The 23,322-nt window shown below is 41.2% G+C and overlaps 1 protein-coding gene across 1 annotated transcript in view; it reads right to left on the bottom strand.

Moving 5' to 3' along the window:
* The window catches only part of sema3d (sema domain, immunoglobulin domain (Ig), short basic domain, secreted, (semaphorin) 3D), a 31,408-nt gene extending 27,044 nt beyond the window's left edge, over window positions 1-4,364 (bottom strand). The window contains exon 1 of the mRNA XM_038706574.1: window positions 4,093-4,364. The gene's annotated coding sequence lies outside the window, so the exon portion shown is untranslated. The remainder of the gene's footprint in view (window positions 1-4,092) is intronic.
* Window positions 4,365-23,322: the final 18,958 nt, after the last annotated feature.

Below are 23,322 nucleotides of genomic sequence, written 5' to 3'. Positions count from 1 at the left end.
CAAGGAGCATTACATTTTAAAGTTGTTCTGCAAAATATAACTCCAGTTATAGATGACAGTAAAGAAGAAAACACAACACTGTTCAAACACAGACAAGCACCGCTCTTTCTCTTATTTCACTTTCCTTAACAAGCTGAAAGACTTCTAGAAACAAAGTAAAATAGCACTGTCAGCTCTGTGTCCAAAGGCTACTATAAAAACAAGAAATATTAATCTGAAGGGTCCAACATCTGTATTTTTTAACTCCCGTCTACTTGCCTTAATAATGTTCGCCTACACACTTAGTCCAGACCTCACTGTGTTAAACTATATGCTAAAAATTAACTGTTGCCAGAGAACAAGTAAATTTAAAACATAAAACACTGTTTAGATCTGTCCACGTTCATTGTATCATGAATTTTTCTGTAATTTGTTTATTCAGGTCATAAAGTAAACATCAAGGCAGCAAGCTGTGATTCATTTTAGATTTGAAACATTATCCCACTTATCTGAGTGAAACACAGTATGTATCAGCTCAGCATGTGTGCTTCTCTTGGGAAATTACATATCACTCCAAAAAATGAATGCAAAATAAATTGCCAAAATATCCCCTTATGCACAAAATTTAATCATCCAAACACAGTGATACAGACAGAGGTGGGCTTTGAAGTTGAAAGTGCTTCAGTAAATTAGTCTTAAATAATGAATGAATGCATAGTACAAAACATGTTAGGTAAGGATATCTAATACCTCTCCATGGACAACAGGGATCATTTGATCCCTTGCCATTAGGAAAGTCTGTATTTCCTGCAGCCGTTTACCTTCTAATAAATCCTATAAATCAGAAATCCACAGGCTGTCTGATAACAGAAACTCTCACAGAACTAAACAACAGTGGAGTAATGACAGTTAACTCCACTGCCCAAGCTACAGAGTTTATGTGAGGATTTCTCAAAGCGAATCACTTACGTCCAGTTTTGCCCCACACAAACGTATTCACAACACCGCATTAAAAATCACGGACATCTCATGACAATCACGCTTTGCTTGAAACCTCGATGCACGAAATCAATGAATGGTTATTCCCAGACGAGAGGACATTCCAGTGGAATTCCTTCCGTTTTGGAAGTGAAGAGTACGTCTGTGGGAAAAACCAAAGGAGATGGATAAAATTCCCAGAGGAATGAACCCTGTCTGTCCACGTTTTGTCCCTCCCTAAGCTGTTAAATTTGCTTTATGTTTAATGTTGCCGTTTAATCATCCATTCTTTGTCAGTGGAAGACAAGAGCCCACAGCTCCACTGCTCAGCTGCATACAAGTGAGACAGTGACTGCCACTGTCTCACTTGTATGTGGTTGAGTAGTGGAGCCAAGTGGAACCAACGGGGCCGAGAAGTGATACTGGATCTGTGGTTGAACTTTTATAACTGGAGACAATGGAAACTGAAAAACAACAAATGGAAACAAAGTCAAGCGGCTATTCAAAACTGGGAAGCAACCATGTAACTGAGACAAGGCCATATAGATAAACATGCCGATAGGTTTGTTGTAACCCTACACATGCTGAACGGGGCAAACCCCGGGCGCGCAACTCTGCATGTATGAACATATGTGTGTGTGTAAGCTAATACCATACTGAGGTAGGCAGATGGGAGCCACAGGGCATGGAAACAGTGACTGACAGATGTAAGTGCTCTCACTTGTCTCCTGATGGCCTAAGGATACCAGGGTCCACCCATGTATGCTATGCAACAACTCCTCTCAAGAGCATTAAAGTCTTCTACAAATGTGGGAAGCAGCTCTTTTGTTCAGTCCTGAGAATGCTTTTGTTATGCGGTTCCCTCCACACCAGCTTCCAGTGCAGTCCAGTACGGACAGAGGAAACATGGAGCTACAGGGCAGGCAAATCCAGCCGGGTTGTCTGCCTGCATGTCTTTGGCACCTAGCCGTTGTAGACTCTCTAAACATACTAACATAACATCACCACTGCAGTAAAGGTGCCATTGCTGCTTTGTCTGTCCGCACCAAAGGATTCTGAAAACATGACCATATAAGGCTAGGCTAATGTGCAACATGACTTCAACTGTGTTTTAATAACACTTTCCACCCAAAACCTGTTGAGTTTTGAGAAAGCACTCTTTCAGTTTTTAGTTTTCATCACCATCCAGGAGAAAGCCTCGGCATGAACTGCATGAGGTTGTCACAGAGCGCAGGAATGGTGCTATAGGCTCAAAACACAGCTGAATATTAAGGCAGTGATTTTTAGGGTAATGCTGGATGAGTCCAGACACGCCATACAGAACTGGAGTGATTTAGAGCACTACGCAGCATGGGTTTGTGTTGATACAGTGAACAAAGGCACCCACATAACCGACCAGGACCCTTCAACCAGTCACACATTGTAACTTCTTATCAAATCCACTTTCCCAGTCATACCAGAGCACTCACAGAAATGAGATTAGGATACAGTTTCATCGGCAAAGTGTGTTGTCACGTCTCAAAAGTGCCTTAAAAATCCTCAAAGCCAGCTCACAAGTGTACACCTCTAGGCTGTGGTTTCAGCAGTCCTCAGCCTGCCCCATCTCCAGTCGAGTGAACCTGTGACTGCCTGTGTGCACAGCAGTCTGCATTAAGCATGCCTGGCAGACACCACCTCAGTGATTGGACAGCGTTGAGAGAAAATCAGACAAAATGTTCTGAGTTGTCTTTCTGTGGCCCGAAGCAGAAATCATTTATTTACCTCAGTCATGCTGATGGAAAGCCCTGAAACACTGCCAGAGAAATCAATGTCCACACAACTCCAATCTCTCCCCCTCTCTCCGCCTCTCTTCGACAGTTCCTTTGCCTCTCTCACAACACCCCCTCAACCCAAAGCTCCTTGTAGGGAAGCACAGTAAGAGTGATCCTTGAGACAGTTAGTTATAAAGAGAGATATTTATTCCCTTTATGCTGCAAAGTAAACCACAGAAATACACACATAGCAGTCAGCTCCATAAGAAAGGAAGTACGTTCACTGCTGCATGCTATGTACTGTAAATCCGCAATGTGAATATTTTGGATCAGGAAAATTAACCAAGCTCGGGTTGCTTGATGTTGCCCAGATGCTATCAGCTATGATTAAAGTGTGTCGATACGTCAGGCTGTTATATTGCTCAATGTGTGCATCTAGTCTCATTCAATTTGAGGGTATATGGAGCTCCCACACTTGCCCCCCTCCTCAAAAAAACAGCCTAAACACTAATCAAACACAGTTGGCACCCTAAAATTCTGCCACTCAAACAATTTCTAATACCTCTCTAGCTCTATATATCTCTCAGTGGTGTGAAATTAAATATTAATGCATCGTGACACATTGATTTGAAGTTGCAAAACCAGCTGCATTGAAAAACGGGTTTAAATACATTAAAATCACATTAATGTGCTTTTATTCTTCAAAACATTTTCAATCCATTACTGTTTTCAGTTAAGATAGACATCTCTTCTGTCTGATAAATAGCATGTTAAACAGAGATTCGCCAATTTTAGGATTTAAAGGATTACTGTACATGCTCCTTAAAGGTTGATAAAATTCTTTACAGGATCATAAACTCCTTTCAAAATCCACTGTATTATGTGAAAAGTTAGTTGTCAGCATGCTTTAAACAAGAAGAATTTTAGAATCAGAATTTCTTAAACTTGGGGGCACATATTAAATACTAGTTTTGAAGGGTTGAATTTTGACAACTTTTTGCTCTGCAGAACATAAAGTTGGAGAAGTTGTCAAAAACATCAAATAGCCTACGTTTCAAAATACTAAAAGGAAGGAAGAAAAAAGTCTTCAAAGACATAAAGTCACATGTCTAAATCTACAAAATGTACTGTGTCAAACATTGAGCAATATAACAGCATGAAGTATCGACACACTTTATTGATAGCTTATAGCATCTGGGCAACATCAAGTAACCGAGCTTGGTTAATTAGCTACTTTAATGCAACAGATGGAAAGGCAATAGCAGTGTATCCACAATAACATAAACTAAAAAACAGCACCGCGCTGTACCTGATAAAGAGCTCCAACGTTTGTAAGAACTGCATTAGATTTACATTATCGTTGTTTTTGCGTGTTTCATCTTACCTGCGCACTCAACTCTGTCTCCTCTCAGACGCAACACATGCCCGCACTGTGGACCGCAGCGTCACTCTCCTTAATTGCCTGGCGCACAGAGAAAAGTAATAGACTTCGTCCGGACCAAAAGAAAAGAAATGGAATACTTCCCCTAAATATGTCCACTCCCCTTAATTGTAGTTAAACACACACTGGCGCTCTTGAACTCTTGGTGCACTCTCTCTCCCTCTGTCTGTGTGTGTGTGTTTGCGCGCGTGCGCGCGTGTGTGTTGGTGGTTACTCTGTGGCAGTCCGGCCCTGGAAAGACAGACTGCAAACTCTCAATTATGCTGCTGCTGCTGAGGGGAGGGGCCTCATCATCCTCAACGCTACATGCCAGACTGACTAGTTCACTACACGTCCTCAAATTTCACCCACACCCTGTGTTTGTCGCTATTGTACTTACTTTGTAACATTGTGTATTTCATTAACATTTGCTGTACAATAGAAACAAAATATCAAATTACATGGATATTCTGTAAAAGAGATACATATGGGCTATTAAGGTGAAATGGAGTATAGAAAAACATTAATTAAAAATTTTACAATAATCAGTCAAGACTGTGGTTGTAAATGTTGAAACATTATAGATTCTGGTCCAGAGGATCTGCAGCCCTTTCCCAAAAGGTAAACATTGGAGGGGTCTTCTTGATTAGTACAAAGCAGGTGTCATGCTGGATGAGAATTCCACAACCTGGCAACCCCAAAGTTGTTCTAATGAATGCCTTATATCAGATCTATAAAGCATTAATAAACAATTGATTAAACATTAAAAAGTAATTCATTACAGCCCTTTATGAAGGCTGTCTTTTTAGAAAGAGAAATGTGATAGATATAATATAATAAGATGATTGATTTGGGTACCAACGTAGAATAAGAATATTATGAGGTGGAGAGACAAAGAACTTTGTATGTCTTAATTTCTAGTAAATGGGAGTGACTTATGTGTCTTGAAAATGTGTGTCACGCCACTATAATTACTAAGTTTGGGATTTGTGAGTGTGCATGTCCAGTCAAGGCCTATGCTAATCATCTTTCTGAACCTGGTGTTTGCTCCTCCGGGGGTTCACTCCCGGTGAGAACAGAACAGCTGTATTTGGGTTCAGACAGCAGATATCCTGCCGGGCGGGATGCCTTGGCCTCACGTCTTTTAGACAGGAGCGTGCAGTCCCAATCCCCTGGTTTGATTTTGAAGTAAACATGGATTTCTTTGGCACTCTCATAAATGAACACACAGACATGAGTCAGTTTTTTTCCTTCAACAGAAGTAGTGGAAGGGCATGAGCCAAGTACAGAAGTTGCATTCATTTGGGATGAGAGCTGTAATGTTGGGCCTAGAAAAGATAGTTGCAGCATGTCCCACTCATAAAGTGAGATTGGATCCACTTGTTATTGCACTTTGGTGGTAATTGACCTATTGCTGGTTCAGCTCAGGGTGTGTATGTTCACCAGATGTGACTGGGTCCAACCTACCTAAGAGGATTAGGTTGAAGGTTAGCAGGTTAAAACAGTGTCCTCCCTCCCCATTGGGAGGTTCGGTGTCAGGGTGTGCACTTCCTCAGGACAACTCCCTCACACACGCACAAATAAAGAAAACCATTAGTGATGAGAAGAATTGGTGACATAAATTGTGTAAAACAGCACATTCTGTCCGGTGTCCATCCCAACCCTGCCCATTCTCCTGAGAGTTGTGCGAAACATATGTCTGTGTGCTCACACAGAATTTGAAAATGTTCTAAAACTCTGTGGTCTCAAAAAAGAGAGGGATGCCGACACCTATGTGGGTCATAGGTTGTTTTAGTGGACAGTTCAAGAGGGATTTTGGCTAAGTTCCCAGAACAGCTGCCAAGTTATTTAGAAATCAGTGGCTAAGACCAATGACAGCCCAGCAAGGGGTCCATTCATCCAATTAGGGGCAAGAGCAGTTACTCAACATGAGAATGAAGGACAAATTGCCAATCATTATTGTTCAGTCTCCTTGTAGAGACGCTTGTCCCAAGTACATGTGAAAGGGTCATACAGCAAAGTGGAAAATGTGGTTAAACTCTTAATTGTGATTTTTTAGTGTTTGGGGTATAAAGTGTTCAATTGTGTTGGTATGCACAAGACACAAGCGCACACACAAACTCCCTATTCGTTGACATATGGTGTGTGAGTGAAGTGAGAGGATTGGGCAATGCAAGACACGATAAAGCAAACCAAAGAATAACCCCCTAATCCCCCATCATTTCTTCAGTGTTGTTATCCAGTTGATCCTCCATTAAGGAGGATCAACTGTTCACTCTGGATGAGGTGGGAAATGTGAGATCAGCAGTTAGTGATTTTTGAAGAATATCCGATGTTGGTGGTATTGCTAAAATGTAAACAGAGGTCATGGACATTGGAGGAGGACGAAAATGTTATCTGAAGTCATAGAGGAGAAGAAATGTTTCTGCAAGAATGTGAAATCTTCTCTCTTTCAAAGGGATTAACTCTTACCAAATTGGAAACACTTTCACAAGTATATTATGTGTTTGGGATATGTAAGTGGCCAATATATCACTTCACCGTGTTTGGTCCATATCTCCTGTCTCATCTTCTTAAAGTTTTGCTTAAGCACTTGGCAGTTGGTAAAACATTGAAGGCTAAATTATAGTCTCCAGTAGGCTGAAATGCTCTGTGAAATGAGGTGAGAGTGCAGAAATTCTCTTAAACGTGAGCATTTATGTTCCATTAGTAGGTTCGCAGTCCTCAGTTGTTTACAGAAAGCAACAGCTCTTCTTACATGCTTGTGGTATTCATGAGGGAGAGGGCCTTGTACACAGAGTATAGAATGCAGTGCAATCTGTGAATAATTTCTAACAGTAATCGTGAAGATCTCCAGTGAAACGGCAGTCAGCCAGGCTTGGTCACCCAGGGAGCTCCTACTCTACATGAGGCAAAACACACACACACACACACACACACACACACACACACACACACACACATGCAGGCTTCCAAGTTTTAGTGCCAATAGACTTGAACTGATTAACTAATCTTGATTACATGAGATGCCACCAGGCTTGTAGTGCTCTAAAACAAGTGGAGCAGAGCTAATTGTCAGTGATTGTTACTTATCGATGATTAGGGATAGGGATCATTAATTAGATCTCAACTAGACATGTCAACAAGCATGGAAGGACTTTTCTAACCCTAACTCCAATTCACATATACAGTACAGAAGCTAAGTAAATGTTGAGCAATAAAAAAATAGCATATATGGATAAAGATGTGATTTGGTTGTTTGTCTTTTACTGGCTACTTACATATGAGATCTGATCAAATGGAGCATTGGTTGTGATCATATGTGTATCTATATATCCATATTCTCTGACTCTTTGTCTAAGGACACTTTCATCATACACATACACATACGGTCACACACGGTCTCACCCACCTTACGCTTCCCCTTCAGCGATTCCCAGTCAGGTAACCATAAAACTCTTTAATGCACCATGAAAGTGATAAATGACAGCACAACACAATAAAACTATATGGCCAACATTCAAACAGTTGTCAGCATACTTCCAGGTTATGGCTGTGTTGGGGTGACATCAACAGTGCTGCATAAATCACACAAAGACTTTTTTCACGCTATGGGTGTCACTTTGTAACTTATAGGTGCAACTTCCTCTCTGCAGTATGTGACTGGTAAGATGGAGAGAGTTCAATATGACTATAGAGGCTTTCCTCTGTGAACCACACATGTTCTCTGCTTGTTTTAAAATCCATTGAATTCACTGTAAAGCGATGCAGAAGTAAAAACAAAACTGGAGTGTACATTAAAGATATAATGCTTTTAATTGCATTTTTATAATTGAAACTATCAAACAATGAGCAGATAGACCTTTTACCACCTGAACTACAACATACATTTTAATGTCCATTAATTTTACCTAAGTTAAATATTTAAGAACCCTTTTAATCACTACTAGAAAGGAAAATGTGCTGCAATGCCGATTCAAGCAACATTTTGTAAGATTAGTTTTTTGTGTGATTTGGCGCCCCTACCGTTTCAGAGTGTAATTCACCGCTGTCATAAATAAGGGCAGCTGTGCATGTGCATTTGTTATGATTACGTTACTTAAAAAACTAGCAAGTCGACAACTTTGCTAACACAGCCAAACATTAAGCAAGTGCGACAACACATGACATAGCCATATTACTTACTAGTCCAATTGTGTACTGTGTATACCAGCTTGTCATCTGTCTTGCAGTCTTTCATTTCAAAAAGCTCTCTCTTTTTCTCTTCTTAGCTCCTCGGTCAACGTCCTCTTCGGTCCCTTCACCATGAGTTACGTTATGTCTACAGAGGCTGCTGAGCACACTCGTTACCGATGTCCGAGTTCGCTATGTAGTAAGTTTGCCAACATCAGCTCAAGATTTATAGCTAGCCACTAAACCTCTGTCTGTGAAGGCCAGCTCTGTCTGATATTTATCTTGTCCGGTCTCTTGCTCTGTCACTCTCTCCTCGCTTCCTCCTCAGATGCCTTCTTTGGTTCCTTTGTAGCCTCTCCCATGATATCCATCCTGTGAATACCGAGCAAAATTCTTCCAAAGAATTTACATTGCACATTATACATTTTTTGCTTCTTCTTATTGCTTGCTTGCTGAAGAGTCGTGTTGGTGCCGTAAAGCATTTCGCAGTTCTTGGGATATATGTCCTTTCTGGGATTCCAAAGTTACAAGTCAGTGTAGCATCAAAATGATTTTGAAACTGTTATTTTGAGATAGAATTACTACATAATGTTGCTTTAACAGCTCACCTCATCCTTGCTTATTTTCTTCCTGTAACTTCCCATAAAACCTATGTCATGTCTCAATAGTTTTGTTATATTTAAACAAACACTGGATCCTCTGAGGCATAAAAAATAATTTTCTGTGTCGCCACTCATTTATTGTTCTCACTTCCTCTAATAAACACACAGTGACCCAAACAAAATAATTGCAAAGAGTGCGTTTCCCTGGCTAGATGCGAGGCAAGCAATCACAGCTTCAAACATCACACTCCCACAGACACAGTCTAAACTGTAAACCTACAGCCCAATTAAATGCATTTTCCAAATATACACACATTTCAGCACACTTGTTCACCAAGCAATACTTCCAAAGGTAAACACTACACATGTAGGCCGATTAGACTGCAGCAATAGCAAAAACATACAACCAGAGAGGTAGAAAGTGAGCACACGCTGAGATAATGTCTCCATTTTGTTTATTTATGTTCTGAGTTTGTTAGTAATTGTCAAGTGTCTGAGCGTGGAATTATTTATTTATTTTCAGCTGGATCATGCAGCTTTGTGGCTTGCAGAACAACACGCTCTACAGCAGGCGTGAGGTGACCTGAAAGTGGAAACAGGTGGGATGTACAGCAGCTGGGAGAAGAGAAGGGAAACAGAGAAAGTGCGACACATCAAGAGGTATGTTGTATGAAATGGTCTGCTTCGAAAGAAAAAGAAGAATAATAAAAAATAAAGGATCAAACACAAAAGCACATAAATGCAGGAAAACCATTCCTTGTTACCCACAAGAGTAAAATGAAAAGTGTTGAATGCAGTCATGAATAAATCTTGGGCTCTAAGTTATTTTATAGATGAAGCAGTTGGAAAACACACAAAGAAAGAAAAACACATGCGATGGCTACAGTATTTTCTTTATTTCTCTCGTTGCATCTCTTCTTCCTGATTATTTGCAGTCTCAGGTCCGGGCTGGATACCGGCTAGTGAACAGGGTATTCCGCTGTGAACAGTTAAAGGAGCATGGTGAAACTGTTCTGTATCTGAAATTATTCTGTGCAGGAAATAACCAACGGGAAACCACAAATGTCTCCCTCAGTGAAGAGCTGCCAATATCAGTATCACTTTCTCTCGAGCATTTATCTTTTCTGTGCAGGAGAGAGGAGGAAAGTACCGATCATGAAGGAGGGAGTGTCTGTCCTAGGAAATGGATGGCTGTTATCTTGCCATGACTTGTAAAAATGTATGTTATTCTAAGGAAATCATGTGCAGAAATGTGTGTAACAGAAATCCACACTCACAGTTGTTAACTAGAGCTTCACATTGTACAAAATTGACAATGGGTATTTGGGGGGACTTTTTAACCCTAATACCGCCTCTACTGTCACACCTACTTGTCAAAAAATGTTTCTTTCTTTCAGGTCAAATATAGACAAACTCAGTAAAAATGTCAATTTTTTGGCATGGTATCCAGACTAAATAGTTGAGGCAACGTCTGCCTGAGATCTTGATAGGCCTTCACATTCCTCTCTAGTGAAATAAACATCTGCGGATCTCATCAGATAAGCCAATAGCACTTCTTAGGAAGAGAAGAAGATAGCAGGAGAGACCGATAGAAGGATATAGTGTAAATTAAACCTTCAGGGAAGGAGGCTGACATGCAGCCTCAGATGGTCTGCGAGTCTTTGAACAAAACACATTTAATAACATCCTCCCCTGTGTGGTTTGTGAGCGTATGTGTGTGTCTGTGCGATACGGCACAGCTGTGCTATGTGTCATTTTATCAGGGAGACCTCTCCTCCTGCGATTAGCTGTTATCACTGTGTAAAATAAATCCAAAATTATATAATTGGTTCAAACACAGGAGGTTTTCAGTTGCTCATCCCATTTTCTTCCACTGTTAAGTGTTTAACAAAGATGACAGCCAATACATTTAATAAACTGTATCCATATATTATGACTTTGGAATCTTTTCAGCCTGTCTGTGAGGTAGAAATGAGAAAAACAAAAGGTTTTTGTGATATATCAGAACCAGATATAAAGAGACAACACAAAACTGAACCCACATAAAGCTCTCAGTCAACAGGCGTGACACCTTTAAGTTATTCACTTATGTAGGGGTTTCAACTTGTGTTGTCATCAGAGAGGGTCAGATGTTGGCAGCAAGGAAAGGAAATGGAGACAGGAGGCATGTGCACTCAGCTTCCTGTCAGAAGGCTTAATTGTTTTGCTCCAGTGGGGATGGTGGAGTTTTTTTCTCAGCTCATCTCTCTCTCTCTCTCTCTCTCTCTCTCTCTCTCTCTCTCTCTCTTAGTCACCTTCATTCTCTCCATCTCCACAAGCTTTTTATTAAGGCTACGTTGTTGACATGTGATTCATATCTATATTTTTGGGCCATCAAATAGTCTGAGTTGGATAGATAGAGAAAGCCCAAGGGGGTAGAGAGAGAGGATTGCTGATAGAAACACAGCAATGCCTGTGGCCCAACTTGGCAGACTTTACAGCAATTCTCACAGCTTATCAAACATCACAGTTCAATCAGTCAGGGTTGGTAAGGGGGGGGGGGGGGCTCGTCCCCTGAGGTGGTCCCACATTCACAAACATTGGGACAGGTCGCCTTTAAAGATGGAGTCGGAATTTGACATGCCAGAGTAAACAATGTTAGCTCTGATTCCAGTACAGAAAGGCTGGCTGTATACTTGTGTGTGGTAACCCAAGAGAAAATAATTATTTATGGAATACAAGAAAACCACATTTTACTGTTAATGTTAATGAAAAATGGCAGTATTTTTAGCTTAGCTCTTTTGGAAAAGGGTGTGTGTACTCAATCAATACCTGTTTTTGATATTTACAGTATTAGTGTAGCTATACATTTAGTCTTTTTTTTGTGTATGTGGGTGGGATGCAAGGCTGCAGTGGGAGTATGTGTTTCAGTGTGTCAGCTCTCTGCATTCCCTAAATGAATCATTTTAAATCACTGCCGCATCCTGTGCTGGCTTCAGCTTGTAATTGTGGTCACTCAAGCATAAAGAGCAAGAGAGAGGGGCAGACAGAGGAGAAAAAGCACAAAATAGAAACTGAGATGGAATCAACGATAACCTCACTGCTCTTACTGAAGTACTGTAAACTTTAATGTTTTGAGGCCATCAGCACGCCAATATCCCTTCTCTGTCTTGTGAAGAATTCCCCACTTTTTCCTCTCTTCTGTCCCTGTTGCTGAATCCTGTCAACAAATATATATTTTTTAACATTATAAAAGCCCAAAGCTCCTCTGTTCCACCCTGCCATCCCTTCACCGGAAGTTAGAAGAGACATGCCAACATACCGCAGCCAAAGTTGGACTATATGATCAAATTACTGATAGAGAATCAACTCTTTGCCGCACCATTGACTCCCCCATTCAGCCAGTTATTATTAGGCTTGAATTTCTGCACCTATTCGTTATAACAACGGAATACATTTACATGACTTCCATTAAGTCTCAGAGGAATGTATTGACTCAATCAGTGTGTTTTTAATCTACGGCTTCACTCAGCGTTGATGTCTAGTGCTGCCTGGGCTGCTAGAAACCATAAATCACTCTATTACAGTATTTTAAACAATTGAGAACAATTAAGACCAGTTAACCACCCAATTACCAACACATTCTGATTACTGAGGAACCTCAGCATCATTACAGAGAAGTTTGATGCTAATAAGGTCACAATCCATGCGGAGGTGATTCAGTAACTTACTTACTTCCACTATAAACCTAAGATTTAACTGACCAATTTGGACTAATTGGAAACAATTTTCAGCAGTTAGGGGTTTCAATAAAAGTAAGTCTACTTATAGAGTGCCTCGGTAGGGGCCCATGATGGAGGCAAATAACAAGAGTTGGGTGGAAGGACACAAATTCCCAGGGTCTCGGCAAGGTGGGAGACGTGAGTAATTACAGGTGTGCGTGTATGTGTGTATCTGTGAGTATTTGTGTAAGGACATTTGTAATGAGGCCCTCAGAGAGAGTCTTGTGTGGCACCTGACTGGCTGAACGGGCCAGACCGAGCCATAAAAACACCTTCACCTCCATTACGCCATAATGAGTGCTGTGTCAGGCTGCTGGATACTGCACTCTGGCTGCTACCACACAGCTTAAGCCATCACTGAAGAGGAAACGAGGAGTGATCGGTACAATGACTCACTGTGAAGTGGAAGTGGCACTGGGACAAGCCAGGGATATAGGCTAGAAGTAGTGGCAGGGTTTCCATCCACAGTGCTTATTAACCAGCAGGGTGTTGATGTTGAAACAGGAGGCAACTTGTAGCCTTTGCGTCTGTGTGTATGTGTGGCTGCGAATGGGGCCGATAAAAGTAGCAGCACAAAGTTTTATGTATGGAATTTCATGTTTCACAGCACCATTCTCCCACTGCGGCATGTTAGTGCACCTCCCTCTTCAACACTGTCACAGGCTGGTAACACCTAATTGTGTCATGCAACAATAATCTCTAATGGCTGATTACATGAATACAGATGGAGTACTGTGTGGAAGCACACAGAAAATATGTGGTGTGAATAAACCTGAAAAGCTAAAGCTACAGCTTCAGCGGTGCCAACATGCAACATGAGCTGCGGAATCAGACTGAATTTCAGCCACCTTAATGTTTATTTACATGGCATTCTAATAATATGATTGATGTATGAATAGGCTTCTTTGCTGTTAGTGAAGACTTGATGGTAGCACTTGGGAATCTGGGGTACCAAGCTGCTTGACTTTGACACCTATAACAAAAGAAGTGGAAAATAATTAGAGGGCAGGAAAGGAGAGAACAGGACAAGGCAGCGATAAAGTTTGGAAAATGAAACCCTTTATCTGCTTTTCACTATCAATGACTGGAGTTTGAGCTTGCAGTAAAATTTTAACCTTTCAAATCACGGGGTCATTCCTTAGAATCGCTACAAGGAGCCGGTTATAAATCTAAAGGGTTTTATTTTTTTCCACATGGGATAGCTCATTAGATTGAAGCGGTGCAACTGAAACCAATACCATATGGTTGTTAACGGAAGAAACTCAATTAGTAAGCTAACGGGGTCATATGAGGGCACTGGGTTTCAAGAGAGTGATGGACGAACATGAAGGTGGAAGCTACATATGGTGGTTTCTCAGGATACATTCAGAATTGAGAAACAAAATGCAAATAAGTAAGGCAATCTTGAATATATTTATACCTTTAGGATCAACACATTTAGCTCAAAGAAAGAGCTTGACATTTTAGGAAACAGACTTTGCTTTCTTCAGTTGAGAGGATCAATACCACCCTCATGTTTTTATGGTGAATATAAGCTACAGCATGGAGATGGTTAGCTTAGCTTAGCGTAAAGACTGGAAACAGGGGACAGCTTACATACCAGAATTTATAAATCTCATTAATTAATATGTATGACTACAAGTTGTCACTTTTACACTTTGAATGTACTAAAAAAACGAGATATGATAACTGATGTGATAACTCGTTAGCTTTAGAAGCACTGGTAGGTGGATTTATCTTACCTGTTGCTAGCTGTTCCACTGCTTCCAGCCTTTATGCTAAGCTACATATTTAGCATACACATATTAGAGTGGTATTACGTTTTCTAACTCTCAACAAGAAAATGAACAAGGGCATTTCCATCAAACTGTTCCATTATATTGCTCCAAGATTCTGAAACTGTTTTAAAGTTTCTGGAGGCACAATTTGTTTACAAAACTAATAAACCAAAGAGGCCGAAATCTTTCCTAACCCTTTGCCCCCTCGAGGAATAGGATGCCTCTTCAAGCCCATTTGTCTGGCCTCAAACCAAACCTTAACCTTAAACCCCAACAAATAACCGGTGGCTTTCCTCCAGTCCCCTCACTCTATAAGCAAGACCACCTGGGAAACTGTCTCTAGTCTCTGGTCTAGCCTCTACCTGTTTGAAGATCCCAGCATGAATCATGACCTCATTCTGTTGAGTTAATCACATCACAAAAAGCAAGGATCCTCACAGGAAACAAGACTTAAAAACCAGGAAGTTCAGACAGAGGGATAGCCCGAGGCTGGTAATCAATCATGATGTGTCTGGAGTGAGGTCACTTGCACATGTATGTGTGTGAGTGTGTGTTTAAAGCATTCATTGTTTCAAACATGTTGTGCTATGTATGAACTGCCACTACATAAAATATGACCTTGCCCAACCTTTGTGAAATTGGGCAAGAGGATAAGACATCTATGTTGCCACAGTAACCACCAGCTCAGTTTTGGCTTCACTGAAATTTGGACACATCCTGACAGGAAACCTCATTATGAAAACATAACAGGAAAAATACTTCTGTGAGAAGAATGTTTTTTGAGCGAACCTTCTTGCTGAGATTTTGATTGAGATGACATTCATTGCCGTTGTTTGTGAATTCAGTACAACCCCTTGTTTCCAAGGTTACAACATGGCACCTTCCAATTAGTGACAATGTTCTGACTGACAGGTAGAGACAGTAAGGGCGCTGATGTTCACCCAGCTTCACAACCTTTTTCTCCCTCTGACAGTGCAACAGAGGAAACTGAGATAAAATGGTTTATATTTTATTTCTATACTACTTAACTACTCGGGTTTCTCCTTCCTCACATGATGTGGCCACTTGATCCATGTCTGATTGAGGTTAAAATTGTTATGAAGACACATTTTCTTCTAATGAGAGTATGTGTTCACGTTTATCATTCACAGTAAAACTAGAACAGACTTCTTCAATCCCACAATCCCTTAGGGCAGAACAGAAGAACATAGGCTGTCTGCAAAGTGGAAAACAACACATCCTGGGGCCTGAGGTCTGTGGCATGTGTCGTGAGTTAGAATTGAAATTGATTCATTCCCTCTGCTGACGGTCTGCAAGATCAGATTTTGGCTATGCAGCAGTAATAAATCACATTAATATGGAATGTATTTCATTTGATTAGTTCCCTGCCTTCATTTGCGCGCACACGCACAACATGTAGATGCATGCTCTCATACACATCTTACATGCAGGGAAAGATGCCTGCTTTTATCAGGGAATAGCTAGCTCTGGAAATTATTATAGTGTTCATGTTAAGTCATATGCAGCTTGATACACCGCACCTGTTCCACTGACACATTGGCTGAATAAAAGAACAGGGCAGGTCTGTAAGTGCACACTCCTCTGCTGTTTCTAACTTTGCTCTCAAGTATCCTAACCCTCTGTCTGCCTTTTCTGTCCCTCTCTTTAAGCTGTTTTTGCCGGAGCCCTTCTAACGGATATAGCTGGTAGCCATGGTTAATGTACCGTATCATCGTATGTGACACGTTATCCTTTCATCATACCTCTTTACCTCACTGCAAATGTGAGTACATTCTGTGTTTTAGTGTGATAGAATCCAAGCCATGGAGCAGATTGTTTTCATAGTGTCTCCATACCGTCAGTTCTTGTACAGGTCTAAGGAAGTGTAGAACATGACTGCAGCACAATGCATCCTGTTTGCCCTGGTCAATTTGTCAAAGCTTAAAGGACACCAAAACAGCTGGTTTCTCATTGCCCTAGCTACAGTACAGTCCTTGAGCCACCTGGCTATCTATATGGTCAGTGTCTGAATATTCCATCTGTTAAAAGTAAAACATTGGTCATGATAACACAATTATCAGGACTTTTATGAGCTATCACTGGATGTTGTACAGTACAGTAGAACAGAATAATGTAGTGATGGTTAAGTACTAGGGATGCTGTTAAGCAAGACCGCTTGAATGATTCGGAGGCCCCAAGCTGGACATGCCAATGATTATACATCTCTGCTGTGTTAGAGCTGGTTTTTTGCTGTTGACAAAATATCTAAGCTGCACCCCTGCTGGCTTTAGCTGCAGCGATTGTGCAGACTCTATCAATGAATTTCAATGTTGTAAACCTATTTTCATGGACTCACTCTCCTCTTCATGGCCAGTGAATTTTATTATTACCTTTAAAAGGAAATGGTCTGTTGACTGCCTATCCCAAAGCGCTGACAAAGTCCCTCTGAGCCTGGGGAGTGACTGAAAGGAATGAAAGGACAGATGGAGCCAGAAAGAACTGAGACCTTTGATGTGTGGTTAGTGATAGAGCTTCGGGTTGGTGTGTTTGATGTCTGTGAGCTGGGCTGATCCTGGCAGGTCAAACAATCAAACCTAGAGTACACACCTGGAACACTGTAAAAATAGATATTTTATCAAAGGGTACTGCAAATCTATCCACAATAAACATTTTAGTCAGTTTTCTGAAAACTTTGTCTGTATATGTGTTTAAGTCATACTGATTTGATTATTAGCACTGATTGCCGTTTTGGTAGAGGTAGACGAGATAATACTGCATGTTGAATTACTGATCCTACATTTACTGGGACATTAGAAACTTCTTTATAAATGCAGATCAAGCACTTTAGTACCCTCTCTCACCATGTGATGAAACAAAAGCAGAGGACACCTAAGTCTTTATAAACACTTACAAAAGAGTCAAAGAAAACAGAAGCAGCAGCACTAAAGTCAACTATCTCACACTTTGTTGTATTTCCCACTGGAAATCAAGAATAGGGTTCACTTCTATTGTACAGTATCTTTGCTGCAGAACTATCCACAGTAGAGTCTTAGTAGCAGTGTATCTAGAAGTAAATCATGTGTAAATACCGTTTTTGTATTAACATGTTAATTATAATGAGTGAATTTACCCATTATTCTTGATAACCCAGGACTCAAAACGGTGCCTACACCACCATTGAAGTCATGCTGCTTTGTTCTTTTTGCATCCAGATGTTTACTTCTTTATAGAGGTTTTCTGTTTTTGATACAAAGAGTTTTTGAAACTCATTGATGTTGCTTTTTACGAGCAGGCAAAGTGTGCTCACTAAGGGTACAACACTGTAAAATACCTTCTTTTGTGGATGTCATAAAAGTGTCTTAGGAAAACTTTTCTGACAGTAAAACAGTGGGAATCTCTATATAGCACACACACACACACACACACACACACCTATATACGTGCACACAGAGACATCCCCTGATGATGCCCCAATTAAGCTCTACCACATGGAAGCCATTGAGTGTGAAATTGAAAACAGGAACACCACTATACTGTCTGTGCTCTAACTACATAATGGTAGGTGGGCATAAGATCAGATCGTCTCTGTGCAGGCAATCTGTCTCAAATCAAGATCTCTGACACTTGTCAATAGTTGGATCATTGTTTTCTCCGCCTGCGAGTTGATGTGACGTAAAGAAATCATCATCATCTAGTGTAAGATATACAGTAGAACAGTTCTGTAATGTTCACTGCTACAGATTGCTCATTTTGGCAATACAATATGTGATACTTGAATGAAGAGGCAATTACCCTTATAATGCTCCAAATGGTGCAGCTTAAGTTCAAGTGGTTGATATAAATAAGCACAAAAAAGCTGTAGCTGAGAGGTAGAGTTGCAGTATTAATTAACCACAAATATCACAGTTTCAACTGAAAAACGGCGCCTGAAATTAATTAGACAAATAATTAGAGTCAAGAAAAAGACTGAAGAGGTTTTTCTAATGACCTCTTTGACTGAATCAGAGAAGGATTACAGCCCTGGGCACAGAGGGCAGAGAGAAAAAGGAACAAACAGAGAGTAAAAGGAGTATGTCTCATGGATTTCAATAGAACCCCAAGTTGGGGTCATATCTCATAATGTTGCAGAAGTTCAGCACCCTGTGGACAACACACACACAAACACAAACATTCTCCTTTCTCACCAGTTTAATTTAATATAGAAACAAAGCTCACGCACTCAAGCTTATTGTCTGTGATCAAATAATAGTATTGTACTAAAAATATTGTGCTGTACCAAATTTACATAACAACCATATACACTAGAGTGGATAATACATAATGGATGAACCCTTTCATCCTTTATGTTTCCTTTTCCTACTGTTCTGCTGTTAATCTAAGGCTCTTGGCTTTGGATATGTTATTCCTCTCTGCAGCCTCAAGGCTCCGAAAACAGAGCATCGACAAATTCCCATCCTCTCTCCCGTGCACAGGTTACGGGGGGGGGGGGGTTGCAGCTCCAGGGGTCTGACTATCTCCTGGGCTCTGGTCTTCAAAGAATACCTAGGAGAACCATAACCTTTAGCCTCTTTCCCCTCGTTCGTCATGGAGCCACAATGCAATGCCGACCTACTGCACTGCTCACGCTGTATACGTTCACATGTCCACAACTTGGACGCAGTATTTTCCGGATATTATCTTTTATACCTGTCCTGAGTTCACACTGTCATCACAAAGTCACTTAGGCACCAAAACTGTTACCTCTGCTGTATACTACCTTTTAGGATAAAACCGATGGGAGGGACTGAGAGAGTCAGCGTTGTCTCCTGCGATTCATAAGACCTCTGAGGCAGAGGCCTTGATATATACTGATCTGTCTTCTGTTTCTGTCTTCCTCTGTTCCATCTGTTTGTCTGTTCCCTGTAGGGCTTGTGATGCGCCTCCTAATGTGTATTTAACGTCTCGTCTGCCTTGTCACCACATAGTTAGGATGATGTCTGCCATGCCGTTCTGCAGGACGCGCAGCAGTTTTGATGACAGTGGAACCACTGCTGTACGCTCCGCTGGGGCCTGAAGGCTCTGTGTCTGTCTGCCTTTTTATCCCTCCATCCATCCTGTCCCCCCATCCCTCCATCCCTCCTCTCCTGTGGTTTATGTCTCCTTGTCCCACCCTTTGTCACAGCTTGTCCTGTCATTACTCACACTGGCTATCCGATGACAGGAGAGCACAGAAGACAGGAAAATGTTTATGATTGTGTCTGTTTGTGTGTGTGTGTGTGTGTGTGTGTGTGTGTGTGTGTGTGTGTGTTTGTACTCAGCATCTTATTACATCGTAATCAGTAGTGTAGCAGCCAACAGCAGGGAGCAAATCGCATTAAGATAATTGGGAAACACTTCATGTTGGACAGCTGGGGTTGTGCTGGATTGATTAAATAAATTTGATGTCGCAGAGGAAAATCAGCTTTCCCCAGAGCTAGAGATAGTGTGTGTGCGTGTGTGTGTGTGTGTGTGTGGGTGTGGGTGTGTTTGTGCGTGCATGTGCATACATGCAGCGATAAAAGACACAAGAGAGAACGATGTAGAGAAACAAGACAAAGGTTTATTGACTTGCCAGTGGAAATCAAAGCTGAGGTGTTGGAGAGAAAGTCTTGCACACTCTTTGGGAGCTAAATTGTTAAACTGAGAAATAAGCAGCGCTATTGTTTATCATAATGCACAGGTTGCCTTCCACATACACACAAATGCCTCGTAGTTCTCTTGAGTGACCACTAGATGTCACTATTATCTATGTGTTAAATCACACTGCCCTTGCTTACACGTTTGGCTCACACAGTTGATTGAAGTTGCTAAATTTGCTACGCAGCATTACACTGTTGTTAAACTTTTGTGTTGTTTTTAATGGTTACAGAACAGCTGATGCTTTTGGCATGTCTGCGAACCCCCCCCCCCATAACAAACATGAGGAATTTGTTGAAGGCATAAATGTGATAAATGTGCAACCTGTGCCTGTGTTGTTAACATTTCTTTTAAGGTCACCTCAACTATACCGGCATATGAGCATATTGGCCTGAACTAAGAGTATGCAAATGAGCAGCAAGTAATCAAAGTTCAAGCTGAATTGTTTAAGAGTTCATTGAACTGGAATAAAAAGATGTGGAGGAAATTACTTCAGTTTGTCATCGCCGTGGCAAATTAGGCAAGGACTGAATAAATGGATTAGCAGAGATGTGTGTGCTTGGCAGGTGTATGTGTTGGAGGGAGAGCAAGTGTGTATTTGTGTCATGTGGTTGTGTATGTGCATGCGTGTGCGCACACTTCCTTTTATCCATACACATAAATGCATGTTTTTGCGTCTGCATGGGGATGAGATACCAGGATACACAATGTTGCTTCCATCTTGTTAATGGCGTATGTCCTACTCCTCCCTGTGTTGTCATGGTGATGTGTCCCTTCCCAACCTTTTTTTAGATAGGTATGCAGGGTTTGTTCCTCCTTAGCAATCTGACACACATACAGCAGAGCTACCATGAACATGTACCATATTACAGACTCATTGACAAAGTAGACAGCTTGCAGTATTGTGCACTTCTCTAAAAGCCCTTATCCTCAATTCATGGGGACAAGCTAAACTTATACCCAGGCTTATGCCAGACCTAATGTTAAACCTGAGCAAACATTGAAGGGATTTGAATTTTAAAATAACAATTCCCTTTGAGTTATTTTGGGTAATGTAGGCTTTCCTCACACACATTTCTTTTAATTTGAACTGTCCTCTTTTATAAATCCACCTTGCTCCACCCTCTAAGGTGTAACATAACAGTGCGGAACTCTTATTGCCAGGCATTAGTAATTGATTAGGATGAGAAACGAGGACTTGGCCGCTGCCAAAAACTTTAAACACCCAACTGATCTTATTTAGATTTAGTCAAGGAGAGGAGATGGGAGAAAAGAGAGGTGTGGATAGATAGGCTTGACAATCTTATCTGCAGCCCCGTGGTCACATCCGCTTTTCACACCTTCTGTTCTATCTGCTGCCCACACAAACACGTAAACACACACAGGCACATAAAGGAACATGAGCACACACACACACACATACACACTTGGAGACATGGTGGGTAATAGAAACGTCGCTGGATGATTAATTATCACATGTATTGGAGATGATTTAGTTCAGTTAATACATTTACCGGAGCAATGGGTTGTCATAAAGATCCTCCTGTATAATGTGGCTTACATGATTGTGACACTGATTTGTTCATTATTGGTGTAGATAAAAAACATCATCATGTCATTGTTAGTATGTGCAAAATTTAACACACCTGCAGCAACACTATTATCGCCATCCGTAGCCTGTTTCCTATATTCCAATAAACAGTTGCCTGCACCTTAACAAAGCCTTTGTTCCACATAAATACACTCAGCCACATTCAGCAAAAACCAAATTATTATCAAGGCAGACAAAACAAACCATTTTCCTGTATGAGTGGTTTCCTATTACATTTGAACAGGAAGCAAATTAGGGTGAGGAGACTGTTCCTGATGAGAAGTGTGTGTCTGGATACCAGGTGCAGTGGAGAGCTCGTTTTGCATATCAGAGAAGTGCTTTTATGAGTAGAGCCATGCATACTGTGTATTAGTGGATGTAATGACCGAATGAGGGGCGACTAAATGAGGGGTTACCGTTCACACACACCCACGCACACATACACACAGTTACTTGGGCAGATAGACACTGGCATATGCACACACAACCAGCAACAAACTCAAACACAGCGCAGGGTCATCAGTAATGGAGCAGACTATGGAAGCAGGAGCGACAGTGATGGATCCGCATCTCCATAAAACCTGTTCTCTCCTCGTAGCCCCCATACATATTCAGCCGGGCCGACTGAAGCCGTGCCACGTCGTTAGCAAATGAAAAGTAGTTTAGCATGAGAATGAGCCCAGGGGTCACAGGAAGGAGATGCACAGAGACAGAACAAATTCCACTCGGCCTGTAATTGGCCCAAGAGGAGAAAGGTGGCAAACGAGAGATGAGGCAAAGAGGATTTATTTCATTTATTTCATAAGCATCACATTTACAGTGCTGCATGTATCTAGATCCATTTTTGCAAGGAACATCTGTTTGCATAATAGAGGTATTGTTATTAGACTGGGCCATCTGATATTGAAATCACAGTAGTCGGGTTTCATTCAGGTAGGGTGACATTTGCATCAGCAAGGCGTTATGGGCTCTGATTTGACACAATGCCACACATCGGCAGCATCTTACTGTTCAGACACTGATATTTTTTGTGAGGAGTGCAAACTAACTTTACTTTGAAAAATAGAGAAACATTCTGACAATGGTAACTTTGACAGCAGCTGGCATCCTGTTGTTGGCAGAGATTCATTAAGGCTGGTTTGACATCTTCCACATCCGTCCCACAGAACAGTGCATCCACAACATCTCCACACTACAATAAGACACTTGTTGACTGTGACCTGCATCCTGTCAACATACTTTTGGTGTAATCTAGCCTTCTGCATTTTATAGACTCTATGGATCACACCGGGGTAAGGACAGGGAGATTCTTAAAGTTTGTTGGAGGTTAGGTTAGCTAAAATCCCTTAGATAAGGTGTGTTAGCAGAAGTGACAAATTACGCCTTGCTCCCCTTATCTGCTGAAAATGTGTCATTTCTGTTAAAGGAATTGTTTCGGGAAATACCCTTGAGAGTCAGATGAGAAGACTGATACCACTCTAACGTCAAATATGAATCTAGATACAGTTAGCTCAGGTTAGCATAAAAGCTGGAAACAGGGGGAAAGCTAGCCTGGCTCTGGCCAAAGCTAAAATAAATCTGCCTACCAGCACCTCTCAGGCTTACAAATTAACACGTTGTACCCATTTGTTGAA

This window comes from Micropterus salmoides, unplaced genomic scaffold (assembly GCF_014851395.1).
Source record: "Micropterus salmoides isolate LMB-PRFRI ecotype aquatic unplaced genomic scaffold, ASM1485139v1 Ms_hic_scaffold_8, whole genome shotgun sequence".
NCBI classification, from domain to species: Eukaryota; Metazoa; Chordata; class Actinopteri; order Centrarchiformes; family Centrarchidae; genus Micropterus; species Micropterus salmoides.
Note: the sequence above shows the minus strand (reverse complement) of the source record. Positions and strands in the feature narration are given on the sequence as shown.